This window comes from Podarcis tiliguerta, assembly GCF_965153285.1.
Source record: "Podarcis tiliguerta genome assembly, chromosome: 8".
Classification (NCBI taxonomy): Eukaryota; Metazoa; Chordata; class Lepidosauria; order Squamata; family Lacertidae; genus Podarcis; species Podarcis tiliguerta.
Window position 1 is genome coordinate 29,208,267 of NC_139541.1, and position 19,426 is coordinate 29,227,692.

At 39.5% G+C, this 19,426-nt stretch overlaps 1 protein-coding gene across 3 annotated transcripts in view; it reads right to left on the reverse strand.

Annotated features, from left to right (window-relative positions):
- Positions 1-19,426, reverse strand: part of ZNF536 (zinc finger protein 536) — a 449,202-nt gene that overhangs the window by 357,870 nt on the left and 71,906 nt on the right. Inside the window, exon 1 of one of the 3 annotated variants that reach the window (XM_083451815.1) lies at positions 10,262-10,358. The exons of the other annotated variants lie outside the window; for them this stretch is intronic. The gene's annotated coding sequence lies outside the window, so the exon portion shown is untranslated. Of the gene's footprint in view, positions 1-10,261; positions 10,359-19,426 lie in introns of those variants that run through there. 3 annotated transcript variants of the gene reach the window in all.

Genomic DNA, 19,426 nt, shown 5'->3' on the forward strand with positions numbered 1-19,426 from the left:
TACTATGGTGCATAACACAAAAATGCAGCTGCAAAATGTGTAGACTCAATTTTTTCCATATTTGTGAGGAACACATGTCTGTTGAGACATTCCCCTCCTCAGCTTTGGCGTTATTGCAGAAGACCTACTTCCAATACATCTGGGCTGCATACTGAGTGTTTCCCATCTTGGGGAGGTTGCCATATTTTGAAGAGCAAAAAAAGAGGACACATTTGCCAACTTCTGCTTTTAACTATAGATCATTATGATGAGTCTACCCATGAAAAAGAGGACATGTCCTGGGAAAAGAGGACATATGGCAACCCACCTCTCTATACTTTCAGATGCTGTAAATGTATTTTCCCCACCAGTAGTGTCTAGAGCTCTGCCACTGAACTACAATGTATAACTGCTTGCTACTTTGGTTCTTGCATTTAGCAGCATGCAGGTGCTAAACAGAGTTAGGAGCTAGTTACTTCCTAAAAGCAGGTCAAAAGTAAAATTAGATGGCATGGCTTAATAAAGGTGTAAAAGGGATACATCACCAATCAAATCAGTATTCTTGTTTGCACTCTGCTTATACTATAGACAGCCTGCACCACGGCAGGCACAGGCTCAGTAAATGGTGGGCTAGGAACCTTTAATTTCTTCTGTCTGAAACATCCTCCCTAAGTCTTTGGTTTAAGGCCTTGTATTTGCCTTGCATATCTGATTTGAGTTTCATCCCTAAGTCAATTTAAAGTTTGGATTATAGGATGATTCAGTATTTATAGCAAAAGAGGATGACCCTTTATGTGAAAATTCAGCACTGGATTTACATGCTTGTCTCATTAATACTATTGGGCAAATTAGATGATACAATTTTATGATTTAGGAAAAGAGCCTTTTAGTTTGAGAAGTAGCAATTTCCTTTTTAAAAAACATCTTTCATTTTTAAAGCAATAAAAAGTGTCATATATGTCCCATACCATAATGGATTAATTAAGGAATATTATGTTTATCCTAAGTCCTGACCAAGTTGTAGATCTTCATAACTCACTCATAAAAATTAATGCATTTTCCAACCTTCCGTAATGATATACCACCTATTTTTTTGCCATACCTGTTCAGAATAAATTGTTCCAAATTGGATTATTCTGAGGCACAGCAAGCAGTATTAAGAAAATTACATTGTTATTTTACAAATTCACGGAACCATGCACCAAAATCTTAATCTTCTCACTATGTGTTTGAACTGTCATGTTACTCCCACTATTAGGATATAATGCTGGTATTGACATACCTACTTTTTCTTCAAATCTAATACAAGGCACACACACACTGCCCTCTGCACCAAGCTTTGGTGTGTTTATCATATTTATATACATATATAGATATATTTAAATATTTGCTATTGACTGTTCATGCGGGCAGTACAAAAATCTGCATGCAGTGGCTCATTAAACCCTCAAATTTCCAAATTGACAGGCAAAAAATAAAATAAATCCCCCAAATAATAATGTACAGATGTTCCTTATTTAAATTAGCTGTTTGGCATTTAATGCTGCCAATCTCATATGTGATCAAGTTTGTGAATTTCCAGGTATTCTACATTTTGCAGCAGGGTTATTTACCCTCCAGTTGGATTATCATTCCAGATGATTGAAATAGATAATTGTTCAATAAACAGCAAATGTTAGGTGGCTGGGGTTATCTAAGGGCTTCAAATGGCCAGTTATATTTTTATTACTCATTAACAGCATCCTTTTCTTCTGCTGCTAATATTGGTTCCTTCCTTTTGTACTTTAATCTACAATATCGCCTCAAAAGTAATTTGCTTTTAGTTATCATTTGCAAAGTAATCCTATTCTCAAATATAAAATAGAAATCTTATTCTCAAATCTTTTCACAGGCAGAATCTCTAGCTAATTCACTATATTGTGTGAGTTTGGGTGATGTATTCACTTGGCATGTCTCCCCTCACTTCCATTACAATCAGGAACAAGCAGCTGACTTATCTGTGAAAAAAAAATGCCCTGCAGTCAGAGGAGGCTGGTTCATAAGGGTAAATGGGACTCTGCCCCACAAACCCCAGTCTGCCTTATTACTTACATTAAATCAGAGGGCAGTGTTGCCTGTCATTGGCTCTAGACTCCATCTGTCATTGGCTCTGGTTCCTAAAACTGTAGGTATCCCTCCCTTCTGCCCCACCAGCCTCAATGGGCACCAGCAACCACAGCTTTTACTGAAAGTATGCAAGGCGGCAGTAGCACAGTTTAGGTTCACTGGAGGTCCCCATACATTTAGAAATACATATCTTTGATTTATTCTATAACGTAGTAGGCCAGCCCTGCTGCGTTTGTGGACCTGCAGCTCATTCTTCTGAGATCACCTATACAGTAATCTCTGTGCATATGGAAAACTGATTAGGACTCCTTTTAAATGTGTTTGTGGGAGGGAAATGCTATTGGTTTGCTTTGTTTTTGTTATCATTCTTGTTTCTATTTTGTATTTGTATTCTGTATTTCTGTGCTGTGAAGCACCCTGAGATCTTTGGATGAAGGATAGTATACAAATTTAATAAATAATAATAATCTGACCTCTGAACCGACATACCCTCCAACCTTTGTCCGATGAAAATAGGCACATCCTAAGGAAAAGCAGGACATCCCATGATCAAATCAGAAACCGGGATGGCTTCTTTAAACCCAGGACCGTCCATGGAAAATAGGGACACTTGGAGGCTCTGGAACAAGTTGGATTAGGCCTTGAAACAGGATGGTGTTGTCATTAAGCCCATGGTGCACTGAAGGGAGAATGTCAAGAGAATCTCAAGCCCAAAGGCCAGAGGTGGCCGTCCAGGCCTCTCTGCTGGGCCCTAGGGAATTTCTCTAAGTCATAGCCCCTTTGCGGACAATCCCCTTACCATGCCTCCTGCACTCTCCTTGAGTGTTTTTGGCTGGCTGCAATGCATCCTTAAACTCCAGTTATCCTTCTTGCTTGCCTGCTGCCTCTCTCCCATGTCTGGTAAACAGCATAAATAGGGCAGGGAGTGAGGTGGAGGGAACCCCATTCATCACACAAGTGCTGTAGCATGGGCTGATGCCTCTAGGTTCTACAGCACAGTGCTATGATGCAGCAAGGCTTGGAGGTCTAATGTGGATTCATTTCAGAACGGCCTCACCTCACAGAAAGTTTGGGATCTGTTTATTTATTATTTATTCTACTTAAAAATGTTTGTATACCTCAAATTATTTATTTTTTTTTTAAAAAAAACCAAAGCTGTTTATGACAATTATATCTATACAATAAAAATCACATAAAATTTTTAAATCACAGATCATCAGCTAACTATTACAGATGTTTTCTTAATTGTCTGCATAAGCCTAGCGGCATGGAAAAATATTCAACAAAAACATTTAAAGGTTGAAACAGAAAGCACCTGCTGAATCTCTATTGGAAGAGTATTTATTCCACAGGACTGGGTCAACAACACCTAAAGCTTGCTTTCACGTCAATATGAAATGAGCCTCATCCACGCAGGGGATGATCAACGGTGCTCCTGCAGACGATCTCAGTGACTGAGTTGGGATATAAGGGTTCAGGGTTCAGGCAGTACCCTGGACCTCAGTTGTTCAGGGCTTTGTAAATTAATACAACTCAATTAATACACTCTGAAATGGATCAGCATGGGCCCAAACTGAAAATTCATTGTACCTTCTACCCCACTTCTCTGTGCACACATTGGTTTGTGCAGTTATATCTGAAATGCTCATGGAGTTTCTGTTATTCAGAAAATACGCTGCACACAATCTCTGTACATGAAGACACTTCCCCACCCTGAACATGAAAAAGAAATTCCTACACATTTGGACCTAGATTAATACAGAAGAAGAAGAAGCCTTCTTGAAGCAGAACACTTTGCATCCCACCACCCACATTCAAATGCACAGCTATCATTAGCTATTATTTTATACAAGAGTGCCTTTAGGGACAGGAAGTCTTTAGAAATAAGATATTCAAAATAGTATATGGATTTCTATATTTTGTTAAATTTAAAATCCAATCCAACAAAAACAGCTTTCATCTTCCTTAGCACGCCGTAGCCAACATTCTCTGCCTACAACTCAGATTATCATTGTTTCCATTGTATAACATGAACTGACCCAGAAAACTAAAAGGATAAGGAGCTGGGGGGAGGGGGGCTTGGTTTATACTGTAGCCAAAAGTTCACAAACAACACAGTTGGTGTATCACATAGCAACCACTTGGTGCCTATTATTAAAATACAGCTGTGGCATTGGGGGAAAAATGTCGCTCACAGATTAAAAAGCAGAACTGTGATGATGTGTCTTTTAGGTTTATATATCAATCCATGTCCTTTTGTCCTGATTAGCTTTGACATGATCAGTTACTCATATAATTCACATAGATAAATAAATTTTTCCTCAAACAGGACACTGTCCATTTGCAGGTTTCCATCAAAGTTTAGAGTCACACAGGTAATTATTATCTTATGCATGAGAGACAAGAAAAATGGGTAACATTCAGTTGGTTAGTCATGTATATCTCCCACCTGCATATTGTTTTTCCTTCCCTTTTGCTTATAACCATCTCCAGTTTAGTCTAACACAACACAGTCCTGTAAGAACATAAGAAGAGGCCAGTTGGATCAAGCCAATGGTCCATCTAGTCCAGCATCCAGTGGCCAACCAGATGCCTGTGGGAAACCAGCAAGCAGGATTCAAGCACAAGAGCACCCTCTCCTCCTGCAGCTTCCAGCAACTAGTATTCAGAAGCACTGATGCCTCCAACTGTGGCAGCAGAGCACAGCCATTGTGGCTAGTAGCCATTGAGAGCCCTCTCCTCCATGAATTTGTCTAATCCTCTTTTAAAGCCTTCTAGGTTGGTGGCCACCACAGCCTCCTGTGACAATGAATGAATTCCATGACTCCAGTCAAATTCAGCTGTGCAGCTATACCTGTGTTGTATTTATTCAAAGAAGCAGTCCTCAGTAGCTCAGGGAGGGGGGAACACTCCCAAACCCCAATGCTTAGGAGTCTTGACAAAGTGGAGACCACCCACTCTTACCTGGATACCCTGTCTAACACCAGATGCAAGGCATGGGGCTAGAGATAGGCTAGAAAACCCTCCGTTGATTTTAAATGGGTAAGGTAGAAAAGGCTGGTGTGGTAGACAGCTCTTGCAAACAGGAAATAGTAAAGAAAATAATTACCAAAGACAGAATTTAGGGCAGGCCTCAAACATGGAAATTACCAAGCAAAACTCAAAATGGACCTCAAGGAACTGTAGAAAGAGATGAAAAGGAAGATAGATGCCACCCCAGTGATACGCAGCATCCTACGCTATATTTGAGGGCTCCGTTTGAAAAATCTCTCAATTACAGTAATTGTTCCATTACATGTCATGTTGGGAATGATTAGCTCAAGCTTCTCTCTATGATTCTTACACAACAGTGCACACAAGTAGGTGTGCAACATTTCCCTTTTGTTTGATATATCATTTTGCAGCAAAGAGGTTCTTCATATTATTTTCTCAGCTAACTATGTGTTGCCTTAAGGAAGTAATGTAAAAAAGGCAATACCACCTACAGTAAATAAAAAGTGCCTAGTGGATCGAAGAATCGAAAAATGCAAATGTCAATGTGGTTCCCAAGCCACCTCTTTGGAAGACTCGCCCTAATCCAAGGAGAGTGTTTGTGCTGCTTCCGTCTTCTGTCAAAGCAGAGTGAAGTGATGAGGAGTTGTAATAGTAGTATTGCTATCATCATTCCTCCGCCCTTCACCCTGAGGTCTCAGGGCAGATTACAACATCAAAATACAATATTAAAAACAGCCTACAATCACAAAATAACAATGGGCCTACAAATATACACCTCAAGCATCAAAAGCTAGGGCAAAGAGGTGCATCTTCAACATTCTCCAGAAGCTGTATAATGAAGGTGCCAGATGCACCTCTGTGGGGAGGCAGTTCCACAGCTTAGGGGCCACCACGGAGAAGGTAGTATCCTGGACCACCACACAGCCCAGTCTCTGAGGGTGGAGGAACTACCAAAAGGGCCCTCTCTGCTGATCTCAGCACCCAAGAGGGTCTGCAGGGAAGGAGGCAGCTTTTCAGATATCTGGGGGCCTAAGCCATTTAAGTAGACGAGGGTCTGGAAGGTACGGAATCCAAAACAGGAATTCAGAAGAGGGAAGGTTGTGTTGATGAGGAGGCTGTGTCCCAACACTCTTATATTCTATACGGAAATCTCTGTCTGAGAGAAACATTCTTGCTCACCCGATAAACATGTGGTTATGAAGAGATTTGAACATAGCTAACTACCTGTTTTTAAATTGTATTTTATTTGTGTTTTTATTTTCTGTAAACCACTTAAAGGTTTTACTGCAGTCAAGAGGTATCTAAATACAGTGGTACCTCGGGTTAAGTACTTAATTCGTTCCGGAGGTCCGTTCTTAACCTGAAACTGCTCTTAACCTGAAGCACCACTTTAGCTAATGGGGCCTCCTGCTGCTGCCGCGCCACCGGAGCACGATTTCTGTTCTCATCCTGAAGCAAAGTTCTTAACCTGAAGCACTATTTCTGTTTTAGTGGATTCTGTAACCTGAAGCGTATGTAACCTGAAGCGTATGTAACCTGAGGTACCACTGTACTGCTAAATACAATAAATGCAATAAATGAAATACAATAAATGAAAACTCTCAAAATCAGTGGCTTTGTTTGCACATAACAGGAAGTGGGAGTGGGGAAATCTTGTCTTACCAGAAAAGAGCAGCAGTCTGATGCACACACTCAATTGTGCCTGCTCTGCTGCTCATTCGCAGTAAACTATTCCTTGTTTCAGACAATGGGTTACCCTTATGTGTGAACCAGCTCATTGTTTCTTGGTGTGTGCACATGAGTGCTCATCTGAATACATACATGTGAGTCACAACATCCATAAGAACAGCTTGCCTATGAACCTGTGTATGATAAAGGTTTCATTTGTTACACATATATTAAGATGTGTTTGTGTTTGTTTGTTTGTTTGTTTGTTTGTTTGTTTGTTTGTTTTTAGCTTTAAAATACTGTATTTTTCGCTCTATTGGACACAGTTTCCCCCCTCCAAAAATTGAGGGGAAATGTATGTGCGTCCTATGGAGCGAATGCAGGCTTGTGCCATAGCTGCACGCAACCCCTCCGGCAGGGAGAAGCTGCACGGGGCTATGGCTTCTTTATTGATTTTTTTTATTGATTTCCCCGTCTAAAAACTAGGTGCGCCCTTTGGTCCGGTGCGCCCTATGGTGCGAAAAATACGGTACTTCTCTGTCAAAAGAACTTCCCAGACAGGCATCCAAAGTCCAGAATATCCCTTACATTTTGAAACTTGTTTTTAATTACCCATTCAAACCTAAAGAGAAATAAAGGTAACATTTCAACTATTAACATTTATCCTTTGAAAATCTAGTTAAATTATCTTAAGCAAATGTGTGTGTTTTGGTTTGTTTTTTTAGAAAAAAGAGGGGGGAATCTTTAATGAAGAAGATACACTACCTTCAGTATTTTTCCCTGTGTGTCAAAGGATTCACCTAACAAATCATAATCCACAAAGGTACAACCTTCCCCCACTGAGGCAAAATGCATACAAAAAAAAAAAAAAAGATTGCTATGGCAAAGAATTGTGAATTTCATTAAATATGTTAACGGGGGGAAAATTCAGCTTTGAAAAATAGTAATCCTGTCTTTCAACAAAAATATTATAGGAAGCTATGAATTTGGTAGATCTGAATAGGCTGTTGGTACATGTTTTACTAAGGTAATATAATGGCACACTATTATTAGATCACATTAATCATTACTATGCCAAAGGCAGTGACAGCCCCACTGAAAAGGATTGAAAGGGTTGGTAATGGATATAAATTACCCATTGTGTGATAAAAGGATTTTTACTAAGAAGGTAAGAATAAAACAGCAAATTTCTAATATAACTGTTGTGGGGAGAAAGAAAAAGGGGGAAACCAAAATAAAAGTAATCCTCTCTTGGTAATATCCACAAAAATCAAAAAGTAAGCACTTCTTGAAACAAGATAAAGTCACATTTTTTTTTAAAAAAGGATACTGTGTGAAATTAATTTCTTGGCATCTAATATCGCTATCAGTTTAAATGGTTTATGGGATGATCTCTAAGAAATATGGTCAAAACGAAAGGTAGATTTTGCTAATTACAAGTAAAGATAATTTTATGTAGATACATTTCAGCACCTCAGCAGGATCAAATATGGACTGCCGGGAACCCCAACATTATATGCTTGTTTTATGGGTTCTGGCTCAATCGTCCCATTTTCTTTATGCAAGAAAAGAAAACCACACAATAGCACCAAGTACTTAATTCTGTATGCAACAGAGGCCTTTTCCAGGTAAAATTTTTTTTTAAAAAAAAATCATTATTATTAATACTAAGAATGGACATATTATGAGGTATGTGCCTAATCCACATATAAATAATCCACATTAGCCTTGTTTACAGATTATAACATGTTCCTGCTGGGTCACAAACCACAGCTAGAATGTGATTTGCCCACATTCTGTAATTATTCCAGAGTAAGTTTAAAAACTTAAGCCAGTCCTTCAAGAACCCCAATATGGATATTAGCTATAAAAAAAGATAATGCATGTATTTTCATCCTATTCTTCTACCAAAATGTACCTTGAGTAGCTTTACTAATATGGGCAGAACCTGCTGGTTCTTTCTGAATTAACATAGGTGATTCTAAAATGAATTATAGTTCCACCTCATAATTATTACAGACACCATTGCAGAATCTGAATTAGACACGAATTGGCCCCTGGCAAACTGATGGTGTCATTAGGGTGCCCTGTCAGAGAGGCCTTGAGGCATTCCTAGGCATCTTGGCATTGTGGAGAATATAACTGAGAGGCTTATCCAGAGCCTTGGAGAAGACTTGACTAGGATTGGGAGAAAACAATTATCAGCCCATAAGCACCTATGGTGAGGAAATATCTAAGCATGCACAGCAATGTCTTAGGAACAAAGCAAGCTGCCTTGTACCAGTTCAGATCATCAATCCATCTTGCTCAGTATAGTTTACCCAGACTGGCAGGAGCTCTCCAGGGTTTCAAGCTGGAATTTATCCTAGCCCTACCTGGAGATGCTGGAAATTGAACCAGGTCCTTCTGCATATAAAAGCAGATTCCCTTCTCAGGTCCTGGAGAAGGCCACAGTATGAATAGATTAGGCTCTTCCTGCTGTCCCTCCCCCTGATGATTCTGTGGGAAATACTGGTGGTGGGTCCCAGATCCAAGCAAAACCTCATGGAAGGTCCAGGGTATCTTTCTTATATATTGAAGCTACAGCTTCTATGTGACTAAGAAACTAAAGCTAGCATGTCCAGGAGGACTCTAGTCTGAACAATACTTGTTGGCCCACATGACTGTGTGTGTTGCCATTCAAAGCCATATGGGTAAGCAAAGGGGAAGCAGAGAGGAAATGATCCCTTGCTAGCCAGGTGTGAACCTGACAAAGTTTTCAGATGCCGGCACACACCAACAGCATCATGATAGCTATACACAGAACTAGGAGAGTCATAAGTGGGCTAAGCCCTTCATTGGATCATTGTTGTCCCTTGTATACTCTAAGCGTGGTGTCCAGAGATTACAGTTTCAGTAGCATCCCCAGCTATGACAATGATAGCCCAAGTTTACTCTGAGGCCCTACTTGAATTACAGTACTAACGTGTGAAGTATGGAGAACAACACATTCCAGTGGGAAAGCACAGATTGTGGGCAACTCAAGGAGATGCTGAACAGCTGAGCAGTTGGGGGGGGGGTGGAAACAGGCAGAAAAACTGACTGGCGGGAGTGGGTTTCCAGAAGACAAGGGAAGGTGGAGGCAGGTATTTCAGGACCATGGAGAGAACCCAGTCACAAAACAAACAATTCCATCAGGCCTTCAGCCACCTGAGCCCTTTAATGCTTCTTTGGCCTCACTGCCACTTCAAGGCTCCACCCTATGGGTAAGAAGTTCACTGTCATAGAAAATGAGCCTTCCATCTAACCTGTGGTCCACCACTTAGTTTGTCTTCGGAAGTGGAAGAGTCAAAATTGATTTTGAGTTGAAGCTCAAATTTGACAATATGCAAGAAGATTTTATAATACTAAACCAGTTAATATATAATATTAAACCAGTTTTTCTTTCAATATACATGCACCATGCAAAGGTTCTAGGCATTAACTTGGGGACATTCATTCATAAAATAAGAGAGTCTTTTAAAGCACTTCTTACCAGGTTAGTCCAACATCAACAGATATTTCTCCTGGCTGTGGGATCTTCTCAGAGATGTGAGGTAAGTACTGAAGGTCAGGAAGTGCAAAAACAATACCTGTGAGAAATTTAAAAATGCAAAGCCATTGTATTAAATCAAAATCAATTCTATCTAAAACAGAAGCTGTATTAGAAGTGTGCAAAATAAAGACCAAATCAAACTAGAACATAGACTTTGAGGATATGATGGTTTGGTTCTTAGGGGCAGAATTCCTTCTATTGTATAGGGAAAATATATTCTCATATTACACCAATGAACTGGAATAAATTTTTCTGACCACTTCCCCAAACTAGGAGAAAATCAAGACAAGTGTAAGAAAAATGCAATTATTTGACAATGATATCCTAATCTCTCAGAGAAACTCATTTTTTAAAAAAGTTCTGTAAACTGAATATAAGTAAGTGTCCAGCCATGGACGGTTATAATTAATATACTTCATATGAAGAGAGAGCAATATCAGACATCATAACTAAGACACTGCCTGACTAACAAATTTAAGATTGTTACATTTAAAAAACAAGAAGAATTGACCCCAATATTTTTTTTCATAATAATTTCATTTTAGGATGTCTGCAGGCATTAAAGCCAAGGATCCTCATTATATTACTCCAGAGATTCCTCAGTGATCCCTGTTTACAAAATCAAAGGTTGTGATCAACATCAACTAAAGTAGCTGATTTGTTAAGCTACCAGCTGTCTGTAGGGTCGCTGTAACCTCGGGACGTCAACTCACAAAAGATTGGAAACAATTCATTACCAAGAAGGCTGCTTACATCACTTAGTAATCCCAATGACTTTATGTCCAATACATATTCAAATGTGCAAAAATGTTCTAAGAAAAGATCTGAAGCAGAGTATTCAATCCTTACTCAACTCCAGAAAGCCTGAAGAACTAAGTTACAGGAAGTTGTAAACTGCAAAATCAACAGTTAGTACATTGAAGGAAAGCACAGCATACAAAGTCAGTGCAAACCATAGGATCATTAAACTCCAAATATTACTATTAATTTAAAAAATTGCTATCCCATCCTTCCTCCCAAAAAAGTCAAGAGCAGCCAGGAGCATGTAGTATTTCTTGCTAGCAGCTTAACAGATGAATAGCCTAAAATTTAACATAAGTTTAAGTTGCAAGAGCCAGCCAATCATCTAGTAATGAAAAAGAATACAAGCTTTACAATACACCCAATTTTGGGAACCAGGCAAGATTGGGTTCAGTTAGTACTTGGATTGGGGGAAAGAGTGCATCCTTTGTAGCACAATGTAAGACCAGTTGTATTCACCAGTGGTCCAACACCAGCCCCCAGATTGCAAAGAATTTCTATTGACTTCAGCCAGACAGGTGAATAGCTTCTTTTGCAGCATTGCTCCTGCCCACATCACCACAACAAAGCACAAGCTATGGCATAGTTTGGCACCCAACCACAGCATACCACCACTGAGATAAACTCAAAATCTTAGGAGACCATAATTCAGATGGCAGGGCACAAAACAGCTTGTGCTCTTCACACACATAGGAAGCTGAGCACATTGCAAAACAATTATCTATCTGGAACCCGAACACAGCTTCATGCGTAAGCACCAGTCTGGCAAACCAGAGGCAAGAGGGAACTGCTTGCAGGTGAGTGACCAGGCTGGTGGAGAGAAACAGAGGGTGATGTACCATCTCTGATTAGAAATGCCATGGATGTCTGAAGGCTTTCACCACTGTATGTGCTTTTCCAAATAAATATATTTAATCAATTAGCTGCTTTGTACATTTTACATTTTCAAAGATAAAAGAGGCAAGAAAACCCACAAGTTATCTGTTACTTTTCACTACCATGAATATATATTTTTTTCCCAATATAAAAAGTGTTTGGGGTGTAAAAACAAAACAAAGCATTACTGTTTTGAATGAGTCACCTTATTTACTCTGCTCCAAATACAAGATACAACTTGGCATGACAACTGCTAAGTGCAACTGAATCATTATCAAAGTGAACCATTCACAGTGGGGTCTGGTGTTAAACAGGGTTGTGTTATTGCCCCAAATCTATTCATTATTTTCACTGCCATGATCCTACACTTTGTCGAAGGGAAACTCCCCATTGGAGTAGAAATCATATATTGAACAGATGGAAAGCTCTTCAATCTGAGCAGGCTGAAAGCAAAGAGTAAGGTTCCATCATAGAGCTTCAGGATGCTGATGACAACGTAGTGTGCGCACACTCAGAGGATGACCTCCAAACCATCCTAAATATCTTTGCAAAAGCTTACGAAAAGTTTGGCCTATCACTCAGCATCCAAAAAACCAAAGTGCTGCACCAACAAGTACAAAATAACCCCTCTGTAGCGCCACAGATCCAAATCAGTGGTGTAACGTTGGAAAATGTCAAACACTTCTCCTACCTAGGCAGTTATCTTTCCACAAGAGCTAACATTGATGCTGAAATTCAGCATCACCTGAGCTCTGTGAGTACGGCTTTCTCCCGATTGAAGTGCAGAGTGTTTGAGGACCGGGACATTCACAGGGAAACCAAAATGCTTGTTTACAAAGCTATTGTACTACCAACCTTACTGTATGCTTGTGAAACATGGACCACTTATAAATGCCATCTCCAACTCCTCGAAAGAGTCCATCAACGGTGTCTCCAAAAAAATTTACACATCACTTGGGAAGACAGGCGAACTAATATCAGTGTCCTGGAAGAAGCAAAGATCACCAGTGTTGAAGCAATGATTCTTCAACAACAGCTTTGTTGGACTGCTCATGTTGTATGGATGCCTGGTGATCGTCTTCCAAAGCAACTACTCTATTCTGAACTTAAAAATGGAAAGCATAATGCTGGTGGTCAACAAAAGAGGTTTAAAGACTGTCTCGAGGCAAATCTTAAAAAATGTAGTATAAACACTGACAACTGGGAAACACAGGCCTGTGAGCGCTCCAGTTGGAGAACAGCCTCTACCAAAGGTGTCATGGGCTTTGAAGACACTCGAACTCAGGACGCAAGGGAGAAACGTGCTAAGAGGCAAATCCACACCATGATCAACTCCCGTGCGGAAACCAATGTCCCCACTGTGGAAGGACATGTGGGTCCAGAATTGGCCTCCACAGTCACTTACGGACTCATTGTTAAAACCGTGTTTATGGAAGACAATCTTACTCTGCTACAAGTGATCACCAAAGAAGCAGCAGCAACTGAATCCAAAACTGTATATATTTGATCCCAACTCATAGTTATTTCCAGTATGAAAAGTGACATAAAATCTGGTTTTCTGGAAGAGATGCTACCTCATATTCCTGCAAAAGCTTTTCAAAAGGCAAGATGCCAGGTCGTGTCTTGCAAAGGCTTCACTTTGAATTACATCCTATTCCCAAAGCACTTTTTATTTCTGATGATGCTGAGGATACCCAATTATGAAGTCGGTCTTGGTTTGATGGGCAGGGTTTTGACTTGCTCATTTTTAATGACAACAGTGTGATTTACCCAAAATCCATGTTTTTACCTGCTGGTGTTAGTTTCTCTTCGTCATGAAAAATTAACAGCAGCCCTGATGGATCAGACCAAAGACCCATCTGGTCTCCCATCCTGCTTCCAACAATGAGATGCAGAGTGTTGAAGCAAAAGGATTGTGAGAGGATAAAGAGGAATAACCCCACCCCAAATCCATAATTACCACCCTCAGCTCATTGTAGAAAAGGTGAAATACAATTATAATTCATAATTATAGCTGTCCCCATTGTTTTTCTCCTCACGATGCATATTCAAAGGCATACTACCTCTAGAGCTGGGCTTTTCATTTAGTTAGCATGGCTAATAGCAATCAATAAAATAGCATTCATGAAAGAATGATGAGATAGTCCAAGATTAAAATAAAGTTATTAGGATACTAGTCATTTTATTTATATAGCAGAGAACTGAGGGCACTGGACACTTCAACTAGGCAGTTTGAACACAACCTGTAAAAGGTTCTCTGATGCTCCTGAACTCAACAGGATAATTCTCCCTTTGTAATCACAACAACAATAGTAATATAATCCTGTTTGGTGCTAAACACCTGCTTTGTGCAGCACTCTTACCAACCAGCTGGCTGGGCAAGCCCTGCCTTTTGGTCAAGCCCCACCTTTACATGTATGACATCAGGATTGGCCCATGGGCTGGAGGTTCCCCACTCCTAATCTAGAGATACAAAAATTAATCCCAGGAGCTGAAGTTCTATTGCCTTGCCTCAGGTAACAGTGCAACCCTGTAAAAAGCTGAAGGCAGTCCTGAACACAAAATGTAAATGAATGTTAACGTACTGTAAAATCAACACCAGAAATACACGGAATAATGAGAAACACGGTAAGGCTGAATTAAAGTGCAGAAGGAGAAGCAGCCACACCGAAGTGCTGGTGTTAGTTGGCAACTTTGTTATTGTTGAGTTTGAGACTGGGAAAATGAAAAGAAAAAGTGATATTCATTGGCATGAAATCACCTTTTTTTTAAATGGGGCCTTCTGTGACATTTGTCTTTCCTGCAATTGATCAATGTTGGGATGAAAAAAGAAGAAGCATTAGATTATTTTAATGAACACTGCAACTTCCCACATGGCCTTGATACTGATCAGCAACTTGTGAATGCATGCACAGGGTCTTGCATTGGGGGCATTTATTTCTGGGTGTTTATTTCCGCATGTTACATTGGTCACATTATATTGTCCACACATAATTTGCCAGAAAGGCTTTTCAACACAGTTTCCAATAACCATTACGATACATTTGACACTTGCCCATGAAACGTTAGCTCTGAATGCCAATTGCAGATGGAGAAAAATTGATTCATACTTTTATAAAAAACAAATATCCAAGTTACAGATAAATTCTTGATGGTGTAAAACTGTTACATTAGTCACATCTTTTAAAACGCAATTAAGAATGAAGCGTCTAAACTTCCTACGGCATACTTCTGCGTTACCGGTATATGTTAACTGAAGCTAAATGATTTTAACTGAAACACAAAATATTATGTAAGGAAGTTTACAAATGTTACATTGGTCAGCATAGAACTACCCTATAACATTGTTATATAACAACAGGAAGGCTTTTTTTCTTTTCTTTTAAAAGCTAACCGGTGGTGGTGGTTGCTTTTAAGATTACTGTAGCAGGGGGAGGGGACTTTTTTATTTGGCCCCCTTACCCTGTTGATTCCTAAACTCACATGTAGTTCCCTACATTCCCCCCTCAATGCTTTGTTGTTAAGGCTGAAATGCCCTGTCACTCTAGCTTCTCTCAATTCTAGTAAGAGGGTCCAATTTCAAGAGGGATATATCTGTCCAGCTTGCACTCCCAAATAACTCAGCTCATGACAGAATGCAAACATCAGCAAGTGTGAACTAGATTCTAAGTAGATTCCAATTAGAAGTGATTAAAGGGATTAAGTGCTATGTAGCTTTCTTTGGGAGCACAGAAGTCTAATTCAGTTTAAGCCTGGTTAAATCTTCACTTTTAGTTCCTTTTTCTCTCCTTTTGTCTCTCCATTTGAACCTACATGTTTGATTTAAAGGTTTTCCATTTTTTTCTCCTGGAATGAAGGTTCTCCAAAAGCAGGCAAGAATTATCGCAACTTGAAGGATCCATGTGGCAAGTGTGTCTCTGTATTATGCCTCTGTGAAGCCATGTTTCCCTTTGAATAATGAAGGCTGAGAACCAGACTTCTACAGAATAAGTGATGCTGTGCCTTCTGTTCCATTTAACTGAACTAAGGCTATGTAAAACCTCTTCTTTACTTACACAGATATTTCCACTTTCCCACACACCGGGTTGTATCCAATGCAGCACTAAGTCAAAGTCACTCCAGCAGAGAGTTTGCGCAATCTGTTGCACAATGAATTCCCACCAGCACAACTGTTGCATTGCACCTCTGTGGTGCAATGTTAAAACTCATCCTAGCACAAAAGCCCTTGCACTTCTGGACAGAGAATGTTGGATACAGGATAATGGAATTACATGTTCATTCAAAATACTTATCCTCAGAAGGATTTTCAGTTAAATTCACTGTTTCACCCTGAATTTGTACGATCTGCTATTGTGAACCATGTTTTCCATTAAACTGCACAGGTGCCATCTGCATGTGAAATTGGCTAAATTCTGAAAAATATTCTCATTCACAAACAGAGAGACAGCAGTATAAATGAATGCACATTTTATTCCTGTTGCACTTCACATATGGAAGTAACTTAATGGTGCAAATTAACATCAAAATTCCTCATGTATACTCAGAAGTGGTCCCACCTACTTCCAGTAAGACTTACTCCCTAGTGAATGTATTTGTGATTGAAGCGTACATCACAACTTTTACATGTAGATTTGGTGATAATGGATTGTATCCAACAAAGTGTTAACTCAGATCAATGAACCTACATGTCCATTACCTTATAATGGTCTGCTCTGAATTGGACTAGCATTTCAGAAAACCCAAAGTTCACAAACTTGCTGTTTCTTTGGGGCATTATCCTCAAGACTGAAATAAATTCACTTCAGAATCTGAGATCACAGGTATTCACAGAATCCATAACTTAAACGGGAAATACCGTATTTTTCGCTCTATAAGACGCACCAGACCACAAGACACACCTAGTTTTTGGAGGAGGAAAACAAGAAAAAAAATATTCTGACTCTCAGAAGCCAGAACAGCAAGAGGGATTGCTGCTTTCACTGCGCAGCGATCCCTCTTGCTGTTCTGGCTTCTGGGATAGCTGTGCAGCCTGCATTCACTCCATAAGATGCACACACATTTCCCCTTACTTTTTAGGAGGGAAAAAGTGAGTCTTGTAGAGCAAAAAATAAGGTACCTCTTAAGTATTTATTTGAAGATAAATACAATCTATACTGTGAAAAACAAAAACAGACTAATAAGCTGCTTCTTTGCAGGAGATGTTATTGTCCCAAACAGGTCCTCGTTAACCATAGAACAGAATTATTTATTATTTTGATGCCATGATAACTTACTTGCACTAACGTCATTCTAAAGTTTTTAACATGAATAGTGTAAAATAAATATATATTTAATGTGGGTTAATACCTCAAGCTATATATAAAGCTATGGATGTGGCAATACTAGCCACATTGTAGGAGGGAGAGGAGAGTGTCTAGTGATTGCTTAAAAACCAATAAAGTGCACTGTGAACCACAGAACATAAATTTATTACAGTACTTTTTTTTTTATTTAACAAAATTTATATATACCGCTTGCTTGTCATAAGACCTCTAAGTGATTTACAAAATGCAAACAATTAAAATTGTAAATAAAAAGCAGTTTAAAATAAATGGTAAGCTAAAAAGAGATTGAAACATTTGTGAATTTCTACATTTCTGGATAGTCTTGCCTAAACAAGAATACACTAAAAAGACTACAGCAAAAATGCCTGCCTAGTGTCAATAGGCAGGGAGTTCTAAAGTACAGGTGCTGCCACACTAAAATGTCCATTTCTAACAACTGTGGAATTACTTATTATGTGGCACCTGCAACAGTGCCAGTTCTGATCGAAACTGCCGAGTGGGTGGTTAAGGTAATTCAGCAAGTAAACTTGTCCCAAGCTGTTAAAAGGCCCTATATACCGATTGCAACACCTTGAACACACTGTGTACTAGTGTGTTAAGTCAGATCTGCCTATTATGTATACTATCTGAACTTGAATGAAAACTAAGGAAGGATGAACAAAGACCAGCTCAGGACTTTCAGCGGTTTCCAATGGATTTGCCTATCAAACCTCTTGCTCCTCTCCTACTACTGCCCCTGCACCTTACACAGCTTCTCAGTAGCTGCTGCCACCACCCAAGCCAGGTGGTACTTGCAACTGTTACATATGATGACTTTTTAATATGTTAATATTGATGGTAGTGTTCTTACAATATATAATTTAATTGTAAGCCCCACCTTGGAAAAGATTTATATCCTGAAATGTGGGGCATAAATAATTGCCACAAATAAAGTCTTTAGATTGAGTGTCACATGCAAACATACATCATGCATGCATAAGCAATTTATGGGTGCCGTCAGACTGGTTAACATGAAGTTGTTATTTTTAGTAATGACGTGGGGGCCCCTCAATGCAGAGTGTCGTAAAACAGGATGGCAGCCAAGACTGGGAAGGTGACAGCCAATGGGGAAAAAGACTATGTAGCAGACTCAACTCACCTGCCCACTAGTGGAGGCCAGCACAAGAACTCTCATTAGTACAACAGGGTTTTGCTCCCCTTGTGCACAAAAGAATCTTCCCTGGAGAGTTGGGAAGACCCCCCAGAACACCATGCGGGGGGTGGGAGGAGAATAGGGAAGAATGTTCTATCAGACAAGCAGAATTTACTGTGCTGACAAAATGAACTCCTTAACGCTATGTTGAATTCCACCCAATGGATGCAAGAGGCGATATCAGAGGGATCAGGAAGTGCTAATTTAGTGCCCTTCTTGAATTATGTTTTTTTAATTGTATACCACCATTAAGTTTTAGTAAAGCAGGAATGCAACATATGTGGAGTTGCAAATGTATTGTGTTGATATGCTCATCAGAGAATTAAATTATTGTGGCTTGCTGCAACAGTTCTCATATATACTGTATATATATGGCAAAGAGTTGCACAGAACTTGAAAAAGAAGCCAACTCACATACTACAAGCACATGTGAATAAGCTATAGGGAAAGGAAAATAAACTGTTTAAACCCATGACAAGAGTTCTAAATATATAAGTAGAAGAAATCACCTAACTCATTACTTTAAGTATAAACATATTAGTAGTTATCAATAGTGTGGCTGTGAACTTTAACATGTAGGCCAGCCTTTCACAACTTGGTGCTTTCCAGTTGCTTTAGACTGCAACGCCCAACAACCTTGAAAGCACGGCCAATGGTTAAGGATGATGGGAGTTGTAGTCCAACACATCTGTGGGGCAGCAGGTTGGAGAAGGCTGGAATAGACCCTGAGGCAGAGACAATTAGGAATGCTAAAAGAAGTGAAATGGATTTATTTATTTCAGTGTTACCCTGCCTTATCAACACGATGCACGAGAGGTTTGAATAATTAAATCAAATCATGGATCTAAAGGTGCTGTTCTAGGACCAGAGTAAATTCAAGACAGGAAATTTGATGGAGGTGGGAACAAGTTC